Genomic DNA, 20,741 nt, shown 5'->3' with positions numbered 1-20,741 from the left:
CTATCTATCTATCTATCTATCTATCTATCTATCTATCTATCTTTATCTCTTTCTCTCTCTCTCTCTCTCTCTCTCTCTCTCTCTCTCTCTCTCTCTATCTATTCTCTCTCTCTCTCTCTCTCTCTCTCTCTCTCTCTCTCTCTCTATCTATCTATTATCTATATAATACATTTTTCTCACCTTGCCTTCTTTTAACAGTCATGCAGACAGATGAGCTAGCACATTATGCCTCCTTTTCCTGTTCTCACATGTATTATTGAATCTGTGACAAGTTATTAATGAAGATTGTGATTCTAAGTGATAATTAATGCTTGGTTATGCATAAAAAATGTGTGTGCTATTCAGTCCAGTATTGCAAATGCTAAAATATATTCAAGGCATTTGAAAAAAATAAATGAAAAGCATATACAATATTCTAATCAGTGACACACCGGTAAATATTGGACATATATTGAGAGAAACAAAACCAGAATCACATAAGCATATTCAATATATAAATCATGCTTTATAGTTGGGAAGTCCAACGTCTGGCCCTTTTGCTGTTATTGAATTCTACTCTTGTCACTCATCAAAGCTTTGAAGGCCCAAGGTAATACTGAAACTGAGACTAATTTATCTAAACCATAGAAGACCATAGAAAACTTACTTCATGCTCAGATAAGCTTTACATTTCAACACTGGGAGCTCCTAAATTATTTTTGTGTCATCCCGATGGCATTTCTGATAACAAATTCACTATGTATTGATGTGTTTAGGGCAGTTAATAGAAAATGTCTGGGTTTGTAGGGTTCAGAATATTCCAGATTTATTTTCTGGTGCTTTGACATGACAAATGCAGTCACTTTAGCACTGTAACATTGCTTTGCCTGACTGCCCTGCATCCTGCTTCCTCTAGCTGGCGCTCAAACTTCCTGCAACTGCCTGTTGGCCACAGACCCAGTACAATATGCAGTTGGCACCATGATCATTCTCACCGAGAGAAGTACTGTCACTTTGAAATAATATGCGTTAGGTAATGAATTAAATGGAATTTCTTTGCATCATGCATGCCTATGCAAATGTATGGCTTGTATTTATTGGGAAGTTTTTAACAATATGAGAAGCTATATGAGAAACATTTTTTCCTTTCAAAAGTATTACATTTTTTTCAAAAGGTATAGTAAATTGATTATTCCCATAGGATAGTGTGATAATGTGCCCCCCTGTCTGCTAACCAGCTTCACTGACTTCTACATACTGTATGCCATCATCATTTTATAAATCTGGCTCAGAGTTATGTTGTATATTGGATAATGAGCACATTACATGATATTAGACTAAATAGGAACATTTTCTTCTGTGCTGGATTATCTTCATTCTTCTTTTCAGTTCTTAAATTCATCAAGACTTCAAGAGCAATGTGGGGTTTCCCTAAAAACAGAGTAAATTTTAATTAGGGGTTCACTGAATCCACTATTTTGGATTTGGCCGAACCCTCGAATCCTTTTGCGAAAGATTTGCCGAATACTGAACCAAATCCGAATCCTAATTTGCATATGCAAATTAGGGGTGGGAAGGGAATTTTTTTTTCACTATCTTGTTTTATGACAAAAAAATCACGAAATTACCCTCCCTGCCCCTAATTTGCATATGTAAATTAGGATTCAGTTCTGCCGAATCCAAATCCTGCTGGAAAAGGCTGAATCCTGGATTCGGTGCATCCCTAATTTTAATAATTATCCTGTTTTATTCTGCCAGTATTACAATAATATCTCTTTCTTCCACTAAATGTTCTATTTTTTTCCCCAAAGGAAAAATGCCCTGGCGATAAAAACCTTAAAAAAAAGTAAGATACAATTCCAAGCATACTATAAATATTATTTAATAATGGTAATGCAAAATGTCTACTACCCTGCATATTTGCATTTTAGAGTAGCGCCTTACTGATAGAAATCAGGTGGTAGCATTTACACGTCACCTATTGAACACAAATATCAAATTGGTTTCTATGGGTTTGTAGACCTCCTGCATATTATGCAACTTTTATTACTTTACCCTATAGGGACTGCATTACGAACATAAGTGCTAAATTGCACAAGCACAGTTGTGCAATTTAGCACTTATCTAGTTGTTTTCATTTCATTTTCCTACTACAAGTTGGAAAATGAAAGTAAAGACTTATTGGCTGCTTTTGGCAAACACATTTCTAAATACAGCACCTATATTTGGAATCTGATCATAAAGGAGTAATATAATAAAAGTGTCCTCAGGTCTACTAATGCATAGCAAGTAATCCGATGTTTGCTTTAGCACAGGGGACCAGTAAATGGTATTTAATAATTGGTTGATATAGCTTACTAGACCTTGAGTAAACGTTGTGAGTTTTATAATCTTTGATATGGGACATTAAAAACACGGTAAAGCTCATGGCTCATCCAAAAGAGTAATTTCTTTTGACTCATACCATAAACGGGGAAGTATCACCTTCCTTTCTTAAAACAAACAAACAAACAAAAAAAAGCACAGATATGTTGTTGGACTCTCCCTGCTGATTAATAAGTGGTTTTAATTCAAATATTATTGTATTAGGGTTTTGTGTGCAATTTAGCCTAATTCTCTCTCTGATCTTTAGACCAAGTGTGAAATAAACATTTGAAAGGAATGACAGACAAGTATTCTATGGGCTGTAAGAAAACTTCAGTATGCAATCAAAAGTTTACTTCAGATCTCATGACCATTAGCATTTGTGTGTTTTGATACATTTGGGGGCAGATATGCTGTTGGCATCCTAAAGTTGTGTTCCTGTTACTCTTTCTTGTTATGTTATATTACAGTGCGTGATTTCCAATCAGTAAATCTTATTAAGGACAATGCACATGTACAGACCTGGATTGGGATTTAGAATAGGCCCTGGCATTTCATGTACACAGAGGCCCAAACAGCCCCCACCAGCCCTGTGACTGTCTATGGCATCTGACAGTATCCTTTCTGGCATTTGCCAGTATCCACAGATTGCCAGTCCAGGCCTGCACAAGTATATTCCACAAAATGACCCATTTTGTTTTGAAGAATGAACATTGAACATCTTTATAAAGCATATTCTCTTTTAACCTTTACAGCTACACAGGGGTTAAAATGTCACAGCAGAAAGCTGTTGGAGGAGAATTCAAAATGGCCTCCGGTAAGCCAGAGAGATACTCCTCTTTCTGTTTTCAAGGTTTGTTTTGCTCCTAAATGCAATAATTTTACGTAGGGACAACAGATCTAAAAAAGCAGACTCCCCTCTTTCAGTCACAGCTGTGCTGCTGCTTATGTAGGGAATTAACTCAGTGTTCAGGATTTGCCCACAAGGATTTATAGGGAACGGCAAAGGATTTATCTCTGTTTTGAATACTGTTCTAGCTTTGCATGGTTAGAGCATTTTCTTCTGCAAGTGAAGGGCATAGCTATAATTCACTAAAATCAAAGCCTTGACTGTGTTTGAATGATTCTGTTCTTATGGGTAAGACCAAACACATTAGTCCTTTGGAACATAACACTTGGCTAATGTCTGCCACCTGTTATGTACTGGAAAATATATCCGATTGGGTCCATTAATTTCTCAGAATCCATGAAAAGTCTGCTTATCTTTGAAAATGTGAAAAGCCAGAAGCAAAATCTTCTTTTTTTATATTTTATTCTATTGCGCAGGGGGGGGGGACTTGTTTTTTTCCTCTTTAAGTGCAAATTCCAAGAAACTGAATGTCATATTAAATGTAGCCTGATGCCTTTTCACAGAAATTCAGGGCCTTTTTACCATCCCAAAACACAGCCGTTTTAATAGTGTTTGGATGGAATAGAAGAATAAAAAATAAGGGTATAGTGAATGTGTACTCTGTTTATGTCCAGTGTAACAAAGGACTGATCTTTGTGAATTAAAGAGATCAAAAAACAAAATCTTAGATACACAATTGGTGCAATCTGCTCTGCCACACACACAACAAACAATGGACAGAACGTTCTTTCCCACACTGCTTGCAGAGCGTGAGAGTGATTTATAAGGAGTGCCAGCCTTTTCTTAATGAGAAGCAGCAATTGGCCAAGTCTTTAGAAGCTGGCGAATGAATATGCATGCTTCCAATCTGCATGTGTTAAACCTCATCTTAATAACAATAGCGTCCAATTGCATGCTGGGCGTATCCAAAATCAGGCCTCTCTCTGGCATAGTTATAATCAGAATTTCTTTGTTACACACATGCACTGCTAAATATGTGACTACAGATCTAGTAGTTGGCACATACACTGTAGGCCATTGAAGGGGTTAAATATGTTTAAATTTCTGTGGAATTGAGTTATTTCAACAATTTTTTTTTCTTATTTTGGTGTCAATGACTTTTGGTTACAGAACGAGGGCAAAGAGATATTATAGAACAGCTGCGATAGATTTATTATACAAGAAAGCCCTGGAAAATCAGAAACATCAATGTGTTGCTATTTAGCAGCTCAGAGAATATAAATTTTTTTTTTTTGCTACCATATTCCAAGTCATTAAGACAAGAGAAAAAATTTAAAATAGGGGGTATTATGAAAATGTTTGGCAAAATGAAATCTGTGAGATAAAGGTTTTCCTTGGTATAGTAGTTTCTTAGGTCTTTTTTTTTTTTTTTTTAACGATCAACCTGTTATATTTTGTGAGGGGCAAATTTATTTAAAATTGGAATTTGAAGTATTCAATGTAGGATTATCTATATTCATTTTAATATTTTTTCATGAATTATTTTCTAGGGTCAACTGTATTTTTATTTAAATATGTTTTCAAATTTGTATATCAAAAGCTTAATGCTTTTCTATAGTATTTACATTATTTCCTAGGTTAACATTGTTGTCCCAATCCAAAGTATTTACTAAGGAAAACACTTTAGTGGTGGCAGAAAAGGGGGTTAGACTTGCTTGGCATCTATTTAGGTTGAACATACCCAGAACTGATTTCACTTTATCTCCCTAACAGTGAGTTAGGACAGAAGACTGAATCCCCTTCCCTATGTGGGTTATGTAGCTCCGCAAATAGGAAGCAGAAGAAGCATCAGTATCAACAGCTTGTTAATTTGAATGTGCGTTTGAGAATCTCATCACCGTGTGATACCCTCGCTAATCATGAGAATATACGAGGCCTAATTGAGATGAAAATTTGGGCCCAAACGACATCAGTTTCTTCATTCGCCACAAGCAAGAAACTGCTTTGTACTTGGAAGCCATTTTGATGGAATCAAAAGAACTCTTTAAGATGGCCGCTTGGGCATGAGGTAGGTTGATTTTTTTCTCTTTAATCTCTGCCCTCTTTTCCCTCCCACCTAGTCGATCGTCATCTTATCATACTAATTAACAAAGAAAGCAGGACAATAAATGAAACTGGCATGACCCATTTATGTCTGCCAGCACCCCTTTCAAGCGTAAAATCTGCCCTTGATATTAATTGAATTAACATACATTTAATTTACTCTTCTTTCCTGTATGCTGGCAGATTTGCATTATTGTGCCGTGTTTGTGCAGAGAAAATAAAATAGCATGATACAGACAGAAAGAAATACAGTTTTTTGAACAATTTTTTTCAGTTATTTGACAAAATAAGACTGTTTATGTAGCATAGCAAATGAAACTGAAGGGAAATTAAATCCTATAACTTATTCATGAATGAAAAAGTAAATAGTTATAGTAAAATTGAGAGCTGTATTAGTCTTTTTTTTTTATAGTGTAATTAAAGTTTATTTTGCTTGACTAACGTGATAAAATAGGATTTGGAATATTTTTTTTTTGTTTTCAATATTTTTATTTCTTTTTCAAATAAAAGACATTAACAATATCACATGTTTAACCAATGAAAGGACATTGATATATCAATTAGTTTTACATTACATGTCTTATGAGATATTCAACATAGGTATTGATTTGTATTAGTTGTGATCAATTGAGATCTTGTGATCGAATGAAATTCAGTTCCAACATGAATATTCATAACTAAGAAATAGTATTTATGTTGTAAGCTTTAAAGTATTACACAATTGTACACATTCCAAAACAAACTGTAAAGAAAAGTAATAAAAGGAAACATACTAAAAAAAAAGTGAAAGAAATAGAAAGTGGATTTCCTCCCTTTGCGGCTCCCTCTAAATATCAGTCCCCAGCTAGGAGCTTTCTATACGTTATCCTTAGGTTAAAGTGTCAGTTAATGGGAAGGGAAGGATCTTCCAAATCTATAACCTATCCAGGGTTGCCACACCTTCAGAAACATGGGAAATGTATCCAGCGCGATACTAGTCAATTGTTGGTTTACAAATATCCAATCTATTTTGGGTTTGAGTAGATTAAAATTTACGTTTGGAGATTTTCAGGACCGAGCTAAGACCTGTCTAGCTGCCAAGAAAATATGGTTTATTAGTTTTCTCTGTGCCTTTGTTACATTTTGTGGAGGAGCCCCCATTAATGATTTGTATGGGTATTTCTGCAAGTTCGAATAGAAGGGATCGGCACCCTCCAACTGCAAGTAGGTAAGAAATCACTGGCACTCAAAGGGCAGGTGCAAGCAGGGACAGTCCCTTGCGTTTTATTAGCAGAAAATGCGACGTTTCGGGGTCAGGCCCCTTTATCAAGCATGCTTGATAAAGGGGCCTGACCCCGGAACGCCACATTTGGGTCGCATTTGGGTACATAAGGGCTAACATGTTGGAAGTGAGATACCAACGGAAGAGGACCTTGTATCCAGATTCGAGTAATATCGTGTTGTTGGAGCCTCTCCTTAAATTGTCCCAGAGCTTACACCACTCCCTTTCTGTCCTTTTCCCATGACTGGATATAACGCTCCCCTACTAATGAGGTTGGAGAGTTAATATGTCTATATATAAGGGTGATAGCTTTCAGGGGGGTATTCCTATCGATACACCATTTACAAAATGTAATAATTGATTTGCTAGAAAATACTCAGTTTCTGGGAGGTCATAAGTTTCTTTTAAATAATCTATTGTAGCTGGGCCTCTGACTGTAAGCAGGTCTTTCACCCTGTAGAGGTTATGGTCACTCCACCAGCTAAAGGCACTGCTCTGAAGCCCAGGGTTAAGTTGAGGGTTATTGAAAAATGGCTTTGCCGGGGGATATAGGCCGTATATAGTGAGTAGAGGCGGGCATTATTGTCCCAGATTTTAATGGTGTGTCTCAGAGTGCGGCTAGTTATCATTGGCCTGTCCTTTGGTTGTGACCAGAGTAAAGAGTCTGCCGCATAAGGGGTGGTGAACCAATTCTCAAGAGACAGCATAGAGGGGGATTTCTGTGTGCATGCATGGCAGGTATATGGGTCAACTGCGCTGCTATATAATATTTTCAGAGATTCGGGAGCCCTAAACCTCCTTCTGATATGGATCGTTGCAGTACCTGGAGACAAACTCGAGGGACTTTGTTGTTCCAGACAAATTTAGATATATTGGATACTAATTTCTGTAGGTCTTTTTTATGATAGGGATAGGCAGAAGAACCATTTTCACTGCTGAGACTCTCCCTAACCATGAAATGTGGTATTTTCCCCAGTCCTCCAGAAGTTTACTCAGTGTTCGATATACAGTAGGGTAATTGACTGTGTATAGCTGGTCGAATGACTTAGTTAATTTGATCCCCAACACGGTTATGTACTTAGCATTCCACTGAAATTCAAAGTTAAGGGATAATAGCTTGGTCAGATCCTTTGGCATGTTTATGTTTAGTGCCTCTGTTTTTATGTGATTAATTGTAAGACCTGAGATTTCAATAAATTTACCTAGGACATTATATAAATTGGGAACTGACAACATTGGGCGGGATAGGAATAACGTCACATCATCTGCAAACATGCTAAGTTTGTGGTGATAGATGTTATCCCTAAAGCCCAAAATGTCAGCGTTGTTTCTAATAGAAATTGCAAGGGGCTCGACAGCCAGGTCAAAAAGCAAAGGGGAGAGGGGGCACCCCTGGAGTGGGGAAGAAGCATATGGTCCAATTTGTACCTTAGCTGTCAGGGCATGATAAAGTGCTTGGACCCATTTAAAAAAAATTTCTGTAAAGTGTAATAAAGATAGGGCCAAGCCAGGGAGTCGAAAGCCTTTTTTGATATCGAGTTTGAGAAACATGGAGGGGGTGGATGTTTTTTGAGCTCCTTCTATCAATAAGATTAGTTTTCTTATAGCGTCTGAAGACTGTTTACCTCTGACAAAGCCCACTTGATCCTTATGAATCAGGTGTGGTAAAATTATACTAAGGTGGGTAGCGAGAATTTTAGCCATAATTGTAATATCCACATTTAAGATAGAGATTGGGCGATAATTTTTACATTCTGACGAGTCTGTGTCTGGTTTGGGGATGGGGATGATTGTGGCCATTACGTTTTGGGCTAGGAGTTTATCTTCCTTTAGTAGTTGGTTAAACATTATAGTTCATTGGGGGTAAAGGATACGTGAGAATTTCTTATAGTATAAAGCTGGAAATCCGTCCGGCCCTGGTGTTTAATAGCATCATTAACTTCTTCTTCTGTAATTTCCGCATTTAAAGATAAGTGTTGGGAGTGGGTCAAGGGTTGTAAAACAATATCTTGGAAAAATGTGTCAAATTTGTGGGATGGCGTTCTTGGTGTTGCCTGATAAAGATGTTTGTAAAAGCAGTGGAATTTCCGCAGGATCGCTTGTAAAGCACTGGTGGTAAAACCACTAGAGGATTTAATTTTAGTGATTGGAGCGAAGTCTAAGTGGTTCCGGAGTTTCCTAGCAAAGAGGCGACTTGGTTTATTTGTATGATAGTACAGTCTCAGCTGGGTCCATTTCCATGCTTTTTCTGTCTTATGGGTAAGGGCCAGATCTAACTTTGTATGGGTTTAGTTGATCTGAATTCTCAGGTCTACTTTAGGGTTTTTCCCTTGTTGTAACAATAAGTTATTTAATTGTGTGGTCAAATTGGTGATTTTCATGTTTTGGGCTTTTTTCCGTTGTGAGCCCCATTGAATTAACACACCTCGTATTACCGCTTTGTGGGCTTCCCAAACTATAGCAGTGGAGGAAACTGTGGAGCTGTTCTGAAAATATTCTTTTAGGGCAGTTTCCAGCTGCTTATGAATGTCAGGGACTTTTAAAAGGGATTCATTCATTCGCCATCTCGCTGAACTCTTGGGGAGATGGAGAAAGGTCAGTTTATAAAGTATGGGGGAATGATCTGACCAAGATATGTTTAAAATTCTGGAGGACTGGGGCATTGTCATTAGGCCTTGTGAAACCCATACATGATCAGTCCTGGTATATAGTTTATGTGGAGGAGATAAATGAGTAAATTGCCTAGTTCCTGGGTTCCTCCAAATATCTACCCATCCTTCCGAGCTGCATAGTTTGAATATTTATCTTCATCTCAGCCAGTAGCATTTTCAATGCTATAAATCTGCCCTCCAGGTCTTCTACAGTCTCTAGTACCTGTACTTGTAATCCCTTCCTCATATAGATCGCAACCCCTTTGGTTTTCATTGTGCTGTTAGCCATATACATCATTGGGTAATTTTTATGTACATATTTTCAGTAAGAGGTTGCTTAGAAATTAGTTTCTTCCCTATATGTAGGGAATTATAATAGTGAAAAGCAGTACGACCGTGATCAAGATGCGACCATCTTGGATCGCTGCTCACTAGCGCCCCCCCGACCTGTATTAGTCTTATATTTATAGTGTTAATGAGTTAAAGTAATGAATACATTAATAAATATATAAAATAAATGTGTGTGTATCTGTAACTGAATGTTTATTTGGGGAATGGGGCTAGTAAGATTTCAGAATTGCTGCATTGTATATTTAGCATGATATCAAACTCATAGCTATATAAAATACACGTGGAACATATGGAATAATTTACTAAAGATATTAAATGAGAGTATGGTTTCCCAGTAGCTTTTGCTCATTTTTATTTTCTGTTGGCATACATTATGACAATCTATTAAAATGTTAAGGTGCATTATAGCACGGTGAAGCTAAATACACAAAGGTTTTATAATTATTAATGTATGCTTAACAAATGATGCATTATATATTCCGTTGCTGCTGTGTTCAATTATGCGCCATCTGTCAATCTGTCACTCTGAGCATTTTTTTTGTACCAGTCCATATATATATATATATCCTCTGGCATGGATCTCAAGCTTTCAGGACCTCAGTGGTGGTTAAGTTCAGCTCAAAGACTGCTGAGAACATTCTGGGAGCTCCAACTCCCAAGAGAGAAGGTGGCACATTTGGCTGCCTGCCCTATGCTTTTCTTAACTAAATAAGAATACATAGTTTTCACTGAATATTCATCTGACATCAGTGGAAGGTTCTGAGCTTTAAATTAACTACTTGTTATATTACCCTTTGGTTCAAATGAGTTACATTTGAGCTGTGTGGTTCTGAATACTTCCTGAGGAGGAGATGCTTACTGTATGCACTGTTGCAATTCCTGGTCTTATCTGGCTATTTTGGGGGGGGGGGGTCAATTATGAAATGGTGGAATCTGGCAAAAATGTTGTATTCTTGTACAGGCCAACCTTTGGCCTTCCAGTTGTTACTGATCTTCAGTCTTCATCCATTGACAAAGAGCTTTACAGATACCAATAATCGACCCCATAAAAACATGTTCTTTATTCATTCACAAACTGTAAATATTTGACTATCATTGGCCATCATCATTGGATTATATCAGAAGTATAAGTATTTTTGTTTAAATTAAGGTTTCTTTAACATGGGCCTAAGAAAATACCAGAAAGCAGTGCAATAATTAAAGATAGACTGATTTTCCATTTTATCATTTCCATGTACACCTGTGAGTGATGTCCTTGCATATCCAAAAAAACTTTACTACTCAACTGCTGCAGTCTATATAGGCCTGTCAAAAAGGGCCAAGATGCCTATGAATAAGTGCCTGTGGGTGCGAAACGCGTAGGGCGGAGTATCGGTTGGTCTGTATGCCTACTTTTAATATTTATGATGAATAAAAAGTGATTTTTTAACTTTGAGAATTGACTGGAAATATATCTTTGAATTTTTGAATGTCCTTGCATATGTCACAATAAACAAAAAGCAGGCTCGATTTTCTGTGCAGTGAATTTTCTCATTTCCCACAGTGAATTATCCTTTTTCCTCAGGTTAAAAGAAGATCAAGGGATCACAAGACTTCATCACAATCTCCTCAGACTGCTGGGAGCTTTTCAGTAGTTGTGCAGCCTTTATTCGTGCAATTCAAGCATGAAAAATACATCTTCCAGGTACCTTGCTCTTTAAATAACATTCATTTTTACCTTTTTATTGCCAATGGCATAATGTACACGCTCAGTCTGTCATTGAGTCTATATGTACTTAGTGGACAGTTATCACTCTCATGCACATCAGTGCAAGTTCTTTTCTGCTATGTTTTATACTTTAGTGTATCAATGAATTGTCAAGTTCAGCAACTGAAACATCTAATTTGGATGAAATCATCCCTTAATCAACGGGATATTGTTTTGATGACTTTTTACTAAGTAAGGAAGGACTGAATAATTATAGATGCTCATGGAATGATTTTCAAAAATAACATATATATGTAGATAGATAAATTGACGAAGAACACAATATTGATATATAAATGTGCAGTGTTTTAATGTGAGTAAAAATAACACGTCCCGACATATATGTTATATTTATTTGATGCCTCTAATGTATTCTTTGTGGTATCTAAAACATGTCTGTATCTGCATACAGCAGACCAGATTTAAAACTAATTTGCACATAAAATCAGATCAGAATTGATGATGGAGCTCTCTCCTGTTAGGTTGCATTAACATTTAGATTTCTTAGAAATCTAATATATATTGCTATAGACACAAACTGAGGCTTAAAGGAAAACTATACCACAGAACAATGTAGGTCTCTATAAAAAGATATTGCATAACACAGCTCATATGTAAAACCCTGCTTCATGTAAATAAACCATTTTCATAATATATACATTTTTAGTAGTATGTACCATTGGGTAATCATAAATAGAAAATTGACATTTTAAAAAACAAGGGCCACCCCCTGGGATCCTAGGTTTCATGGTGCACACAATCAATCCAAACAAACCATACATGTTAGATCACATGAGCCAATTAAATGACAGAGTTCTGTCTTTTGCTTCCACACTTCTTCCTGTTACAGTTAGAGTTGTAGTATTTCTGGTCAGGCGATCTCTGAGGCAGCAGAGAGACCATCACGAAATGGTGGTTGAAGGCAAAAGATGTAAAAAGGCAATATTTACTTATTATATATAAATATATATATATATATATATATATATATATATATATATATATATACCAGTTTGGTATGATTCTTTAATATGCCACTTCATTTGCTTAAATATTCATTTTGGGGGTAAAGTTATCCTTTAAACCCACATGTGCATTTCCTTTACTGTAGAGCACAGAACCTCAAAATTCAAATCTTCTTCTTCTTGCTTAGTGCTCCCTTTTGTATGTCATCGCAATTGTCAGCACAAAAAATATAGAATGTTGATTTTCTAAAGACATAAAATCACTGGCACTGAATCCATTGTTAACCTTCAACTCGCAGGATCATCTCTGCTGGTCTGTTAATACCTGCAGTAGTTGTTCTAGTTTAGCTGATTGGCCAGATTCTACCGGTTCCCACTGTATTTTTCACATGTAGCTCTTTGTGTAATTATTTAAATTAAAATAATGGTACAGATGCGCTGTTATATTTTCTTAACAATCCACCTAGGATAGTCAGTACTGTTTGATGCCTTTCACTCTCAGTATTACAACAGCAACTCTAATTCAAGCTTAAAATGGCCAAAGATGGGAGTCTTTCTGTTATATCTGACAGGTTGGCTCACAGGCCTGAAGGGCTGATATTTTAAAAACGAATGGGGAATTGTGACCACATACATTTAGTACATTGGGTTCATTCAAGTTTTTTTATTTAAGCAATCATCACTGCTGTGATTATATAGCTGTATGTGATTGGCCTAATTTTTCAGGTAGAGGTCAACATCTATTTTGTATTGCCATATACTGTAGCACATTCGAATTAACCCAGTGCAGTGTTTTTGTGGTGTTTGCAGTTGACATGATTGGGTATGGGGAATTGTTTTGTGCAGTGGTGAGGCGGTGTATAAGTAACCCTAAGAATCAATGATCTGCCTTAAAGGAGAAGGAAACCCCCTGGGCACAAAAATCCCTCCCCCCTCCCCTGTGTTGCCCCCCCTCCCTCCTCCCCCCTGGCCTACCTGTCCTGCCGGGCAAATGCCCCTAACTTGTTACTCACCCCTCTGGGCAGGTCCAGTCCACAGAGTTCACAGGCACCATCTTCTCCCAAGTGGTCTTCTTCCTGCTTTGACCGGCTTGGGAGAAGATGGTGCTTGTGAACTCCGTGGACTGGACCTGCGCAGAGGGGTGAGTAACAAGTTAAGGGCATTTGCCGGCGGGACAGGTAGGCCGGGGGGGGGGCAACACAGGGGAAGGGGAGGGTTTTTTGCGCCCAGGGAATTTCCTTCTCCTTTAAGAACATCATTATCTTGACACTGACTAACATTTGGTCAGATGCCCCCTTATTTCACAAGAAGGTAATAGGATTATATAAAAAGTATTTCAAGGGGGCTGCAAATAGAAATTCAGCCCATATTTAAAACTAACTGGCTCTCCTACTCTCATACAAAACCACAATTAAAGGACATGCAAACCCTACATTTTCCTACCATGAATATAAGTTGAGCACATCTCCCCCACTCAAATGATATCATTTGTACTGCATATATCTCCTCCGTTTGCCAATGCCTTCACATTTTCCCAAAACAAACAACCTCTTTCACTCAATGGCCATTTTCCCTCTGACACATTATCACTGACATTTACATTTGCAAAAAGCACACATGCTCTGTAAAGTTCATGCAATAAAAAATGCAGGCTTACACAGGTACAACTTACTTTGATAAAAAGTCCTACTTGGATTAAGCACTATAATGGTTAAGCTGAGCTCAGCAGAGGCGGTTACTAGAACAAATAGGAGCAGACAGCAAGGCCATCTCTTCATTGGCTGCTAGACTGGAGGACTTGTTTCATTAGCTGAGCTGAGAAGAACTGAGCACGCTCAGTAGCCAACAGTAAATTCCCAAGGAAGGGGGCCGAGTGGGTTAGAGGAGGAGACGGAACCCTAGATGATGAAGTAGATGCTGCAGCCTTACTATTAACCTTTGAACAACCAGAGTGGCAGGTATTTAAAGATTTCAAAAAGGCTGTTCACTAAAATTTTGTGTGGGCGGGTTTACATGTCCTGTAAACATGGTCACTTTTTTCTCAGCTGCTAGCATATTAATTAAAAAATCGAAACTACTCAATGGTAATTCTTAAGAGTAAAAAACTTGATCACCACAAAAATCACTTTGTTCCATTCATTTATAATAATTCACCATTTTAAAAAAACTTGAATAATTATCATTTGAATTTTTTTAAATTTTTTATTGAATACATTTAAAATTTTAAATTTGTAAAACTTTAATTTTAAAATATTTAAATTCACTTTACCTTGCTGGGATTTTCTCCAATGACAATATATAAATAACCTGTCATCTGAATTATAATACATTTTCCACCAAAATGAACACTATGCATGTTTATAGTATACAACATACATGGCGTAGGTATTTTACAGATTTTGCATCCATTTTAGAAGTACAGGTATGGGATCTGTTATCCGGAAACCCGTTATCCAGAAAGCTCCAAATTACGGGAAGGCCGTCTCCCGTATACTCCATTATATTCAAATAATATAATCAAATAATCCAAATTTATAAATATTATTTTCCTTTTATCTGTAATAATAAAACAGTACCTTGTACTTGATCCAAACTAAGATATAATTAATCCTTATTGGAAGCAAAACCAGCCTATTGGATTTATTTCATGTTTACATATAACCCCAGGTCCCGAGAATTCCAGATATCAGGTCCCATACCTGTACCTGTAATATCTTTCTAATTTTTTGGTGATTACCTCTTAAGAACCAGTTTGTAGTGATGGGCGAATTTGCGCCGTTTCGCTTCGCCGAAAAATTCGCGAATTTCGCGCGAAATTCGCGAAACGGCGAAAAATTCGCGAAACGGCGCCGGCGTCTCGTTTTTGACGCCGGCGCCCGTTTTTGACGCCGGCGCCCGTTTTTCCGACGCCGGCGCCCGTTTTTGGCGCCGGCGTCCGTTTTTCGAAAAAAACATTTTGACGCCGGCAAATTTTTTTGACGCGAATTTTCGCGGACGATTCGCGAATTTATTCGCTGGCGGCGAAACGCGCAAATTCGCCGCGAATTCGCGCCTGGCGAATAAATTCGCCCATCACTACCAGTTTGTGATATGTCTATGTCTCTGTGATTAGTGGCAATGTATGAGAACAAAAAGTTAAGAATCTTATACCTTCTATGATGTTATACAAACTATCGTTGTTTTGATACATATCTTATGATTCTCCAGTAAAAAACATATTTTTCTTTTAAATGACAAGGGAATAATGTAGAATTTAGATGAAAAAAGTTCTAGACAGATAAACAGCCTAGGGACAATGGTACATCAGCCATGTTGCTTGGCAACATCAAAAATATGACCTCTAGAAATGCAATATCCAGTCACTTTACATTGTCTTTTGACATTTATTTTTTGGCTTTAGAAATGTGTGATAGCATTAGACACCAAATATATAATACAAATACATTTAGTAATATGAATAATCATTATCTGGTATTTTAGGAGTTGTCAGAAAGGACAATGCAAGAGCACATTATTATGCATTTAGGATTTACCCTATTGTAGTGTTATTTGCTTTTTGGGTCAGTGAGAATAATGAGGATGCAATGAGACCTCAAACTGAAACGTAATTATTAATGAAACAGTGAAGTCAGTAGTACGACACAGAAGGGTGGTGTGTCTGTGATACCCAAGGTGGCATAATCTTCATAGGTATAAACTCTACATCTGTCATCTGCCTATACTGGCTTGTAATAATATGTTTACCTGCCTCTACATGCTTATGATAGGTCTAAATGTATTTGCTTACCCATATTAACCTTTATATATGATTGTGTGCACTATAGTATGTTTTTTGCTTTCCTGTAATTAGGGATGCACCGAATCCACTTTTTTTCACGAAGGATTCGGCCGAATACCGAAACGAATCCGAACCCTTATTTGCATATGCAAATTAGGGGTGGGAAGGGGAAAACATTTTTTACTTCCTTGTTTTCTGACAAAAAGTCACGCAATTTCCCTCCCGCCCCTAATTTGCATATGCAAATTAGGATTCGGTTCGGCTGGGCAGAAGGATTCGGCCGAATCCGAATCTTGCTAAAAAAGGCCGAATCCCGAACCGAATCCTGGATTCGGTGCATCCCTACCTGTAATATGTTTATTTGTTTTGTTTAAATAATCTGGGTATTTGCCTGAATTTGCCTACAATAAACTGCAGAAGTTACCTTTCCTTCTCCGCAATAATCAGTTGTATTATCTTTTGTTTGCCTTCAGTAATCTTTGCTGTATACATTAATTCGCTTGCAATCATCTGTACTATCAACCTTTACTTGCCTGCTATAATCTGTGCTATCAACCACTGCATACCTCTGTGTTATTTTTTTTGCCTGCCATACTCTGTATTTCTTTGCCATAATACTGGTTTACTTCCCTTCCAGAACTGATAAAAATATATGGTATTCATGTAATGCCTTATCTAGGTTATGAATATATTTTTATTTTTGCAGCACCTGTGAAAAGAGGTTGTACTATTTTTGTCCCTCTTGTGCTAGCTTTAGATGTGAAGTGTTAGGCCACAAAGTTGTTTTCTTTGGAATAAATGGAGGATGCACAAGACACACCACATCTGCAGGTTTAGGCCCTCTTCTTCCATAGTTTCAATAATGTTTCATTAACAACTATAACTTAAATTCTATCAAGGAAGTGCACACAAAGAAAGACAAACCAGACAAGTGTGTTGTTGCTCACTCTGTTGGATGTAAGAGTGGATTCTTATGTTAGAGTGGAAAAGACAGAGCAGTGTACCATATCATTGTGTACAACATTCATTTTCCCCCTTGTTTCTTTAAGGTGCCAGGAGACCATACCTTAAACTGTGTCTTATACACAATAAAGCTCTGAGTGTAATTTCCAGTACTCTTTTCTCCATGAAGGCAAATTTTCCATTCATGTAACCACAATTTAGGGGTAGAATATTTTGGGATTTCTGGGGCTTCATCTAGCAAATAGTTCAGCCTTTTGAAACCAAACCAGTTATTGAAACCAAACCTATTGTTTTAGTTTTCCAAATGAATGTATTTGTTTATATGACCATATTTGTTACACAGCAGCTAAAATAATTTATAATATATATATATATATATATATATATATATATATATATTTGATGTTCTATTACATTTCAATAACGTAAATATAATGCACTTTAGTTTGTAGCTCCAGTATTTATTTTATTCACTTCTTGAACATTTCTAGATTGTCTTCAGCCCACTGGTTACCTTGTCCTGGACTCCATAGAGCAGTGTTTTAAAGCATCTATCTACTAGGTACTTTAGGATTACATTGCTTAATACTGATTAACAAAACAACCATTTACAGGACATTTGTACTGCTCTTTAATTAGAAAATCTGTTCTAAAACACCGTAAAATCTTCTACATCTAGGAAGGTTGCTAATACCAACATAAAGGTATGTCAAGTACAGTTCCCAATACTTCAAAAAATCATATATAAATGTTATAATTGAAGCCGACACTTGTTAATTAGTTATAAAACAAAATTCTTATTTTATAATATATAGGTTTCTTATTTAGTGTATAAAAGTTTCTGGACTATTTTGTACATCAAAAATATGCAAGTAGCCACACAATCAGTGAAATCCTGCTATTTCACTATATTGGCAGACCATCCTATAGAAACGAGTTAAAACATCCTACAGTTGGTTGCACTTATAGCTTCCTAGTCAAAAGATTCTCCTCTGCTGTGTAATATCACAGCTAGACAGTTGTTGGAAACATTCCATTTGCTTAAATATACCTTAATGTGTTGAAAAATTTAACTTTTTATACCTATATTATTAGCTATTATTCTAAGGTTTTATAAATATTAGGCTAACTAAGGTTTTTTTCTAACATAAAATTAAATGTTAAAGATGCTTCATTTTATATGGAAAGAACAATCTTCTCAAATACGTGGTCCATAAAGTTGCTCATTTAATCTATGGGCTTTGTGCTGTAGCAACTGGGTTGTCCGTTGTTGATTGCAGAACAGGATGGCGGTGTGTTCATTTCAGAACAATTATACAGCCACCATTGTTAGCACACAATTGGTTTAACTGTCTCTTTGCTCTTGGCCTTTTGTTTCCACAAAGCTTACTAATTTATTGCCACCATAAACACATAATACATTGCTTTCTCCCAATAAAAACAGCATAATTAGTGCAAACTCACAGAACTGCTGGTCTGTGCACTTGTCGTTTGTTTTTCTAGCCAGCACAAAAAAAAATCTCTATATAAAAAGAGGGGGGGAACAATGGCTGGTTTTATAAGCAGTGACATTAGCCCACAGGACAAGGTTTGAGTAAATGTTTTTATATCCAGTTCCTTCTCCCCCTCCTCCCATATTCCCCCTGATGGCTGCTTTCTGGGGCAGCTGCAGAGTCTGTTAGTAAACACGTTCAAGGCCTTACATTTGTAATTCAGGTTTCCTCCTCTCCTTCCCCTTTTCTCTATGATAGCACAATGACAGCATTGTTAAGGGGGATTTGAATGAGGGGTCTCTGGGCATGTTCCCAGCATTGTCAGAAGGGGTGGGAAAAAATTTGCCCAGTCGGGAGAACCAGACCAGACAGATGCCTAAATTAGCGACAAAGCCTCTTTCAATGTCCCCGTAGACAAGGCTGGCTTGTTTGTGTGTGTGTGTATGTGTGAATGTAGACCTAGCTTTATCGTTGGTTGCATGTCTGCCCATGTTAATTAGTTTCTTGCATGCATGTCTGATAGAATGGCAATGAATATTTTGTCCCTGCAAACGTTGAGAGCTCATGTGATGGGAATGGGGGGAAGGGATCCTGAGGAGGCTGGATAAAGCAGGCAGGTTTCAGTAAAATAATAAATCTGTGTATAAAAACAGAAAGAATGGGAATCCCTACAAATGATACCTTAATGGAAATCGCACCCTCATTTCAGTTCTGTTTCTTTTATTATGCCACGTGTCATTTCTGTCTGTCACTGTTTTATGCCTAATCAGTTGCACCCATATTAACATCCCTTCTTAAAAGAAAAATAAATTATATATAGTCATAGTACCAATTCACATGCTCCTACTAAATATTGCAGTATGTTAAGATTGTGCAAATATAAATACCTTGCAATTTAGTCATTTGAAATAAAGTAATATCATATCTGACTCCTTGCAAGCAAAGTATTTGGGAAAATGGACTTTACATTTTACTGTATTCTTTCTTTTAGAGCGAAAAAAAAAATCTTGTGTTCTTTCCAAACCTGATTCATTAACATTGCTCAGAAATATTTCATGTACAGGTATAGGATCCCTTATCCGGAAACCCCATATCCAGAAAGCTCCAAATTATGGAATGGCTGTCTCCCATAGACTCCATTTTATCCAAATAATCCAAATTTTTAAAAATGATTTATCTTTGTAATAATGTAGCTTGTATTTGATCCCAACTAAGATATAATTAATCCTTATTGGAGGCAAAACCAGCCTATTGGGTTTATTTAATGTTTAAAGGAATTTTAGCAGACTTAAGGCATGAAGACCCAAATTACGGAAAGGTCTCATACCTGTACTTGATAATGTCATTTGCTTATAGTGTACTGGCAGTTGCTATTCTACTAGCAGTTTACATTTTTAAAAACACAGTCCCTTTTTATTAGATACATTATGAAAGAATAAGATTGCTTATTAATTATCCTACTAGTGTAAGTTTTTGCTTATTAATTCTCCTACTGGAGTAAGTCTAAAAAAAAGTCCATATTGAACAGCAGCAATTGTTTTATATATTTTACACACAGAATTGTTCATGTTTAATATAAAGAATGTATAGATTTATATCTTTGGGGGAAAGCAATTACTGTCTATTTAAGGCACACGAGAGCATGATAAAATCTATTAAAAGTTAGAATGTTTTAATTTCAAGGCCATAGTAATTGTGGTCAACAATTTTTAACAATTTCAAAATTTTCTATTAAAATGAAATGGGTGACGATTACAGTGAGCTGATGTTTGAAGTACTTCAAGGGAACTTGGCCAACACCATGAGCCCATGATACAGCAATCAAACTTTCTTTTATATTATAGTTTAAAGGTATTTATTTATTTGTTAACTCTTCCCAGAGTAAATACACCGGCAGTCTGATTTGACTACAGTATATAGATACATGCAGCATGTGGCACTCCAGAGATTTGCGAAAGAATAGGGACATTTTAGCTCTTTAGTTATTCTTGATGGCCACTTGCCCCTGTGCACTATAGGGAATGTACTTCTCATTGACTGTAAAGGAAAACAGCTGGCAGTGGCTTAGAGTGTTTTGATCACCTTGGGGTTAGTCTGAGTTTATTCCACAATCGAAATAGTCCTAAATGATTGTATATAGTTTAGCTATTGCAAATGAGTCATAAAAATGTACCATATAGAGTGCCATTTTGAAGACTATTGAAGTAGCAGTGTATACAAACACATATCACCCAAG

At 36.7% G+C, this 20,741-nt stretch overlaps 1 long non-coding RNA gene across 3 annotated transcripts in view; it reads left to right on the top strand.

Annotated features, from left to right (window-relative positions):
- Positions 1-20,741, top strand: part of LOC108712850 — a 48,751-nt gene that overhangs the window by 12,400 nt on the left and 15,610 nt on the right. For 2 of the 3 annotated variants that reach the window (XR_001935056.2, XR_005966616.1), the window contains 3 exons: positions 3,099-3,160; positions 4,967-5,261; positions 11,124-11,243. This is a non-coding gene — a long non-coding RNA (uncharacterized LOC108712850). Of the gene's footprint in view, positions 1-3,098; positions 3,197-4,966; positions 5,262-11,123; positions 11,244-20,741 lie in introns of all 3 variants that reach the window. The other variant, XR_001935055.2, reaches the window with a different exon arrangement.

This window comes from Xenopus laevis, chromosome 3S (genome assembly GCF_017654675.1).
Source record: "Xenopus laevis strain J_2021 chromosome 3S, Xenopus_laevis_v10.1, whole genome shotgun sequence".
NCBI classification, from domain to species: domain Eukaryota; kingdom Metazoa; phylum Chordata; class Amphibia; order Anura; family Pipidae; genus Xenopus; species Xenopus laevis.
Note: the sequence above shows the minus strand (reverse complement) of the source record. Positions and strands in the feature narration are given on the sequence as shown.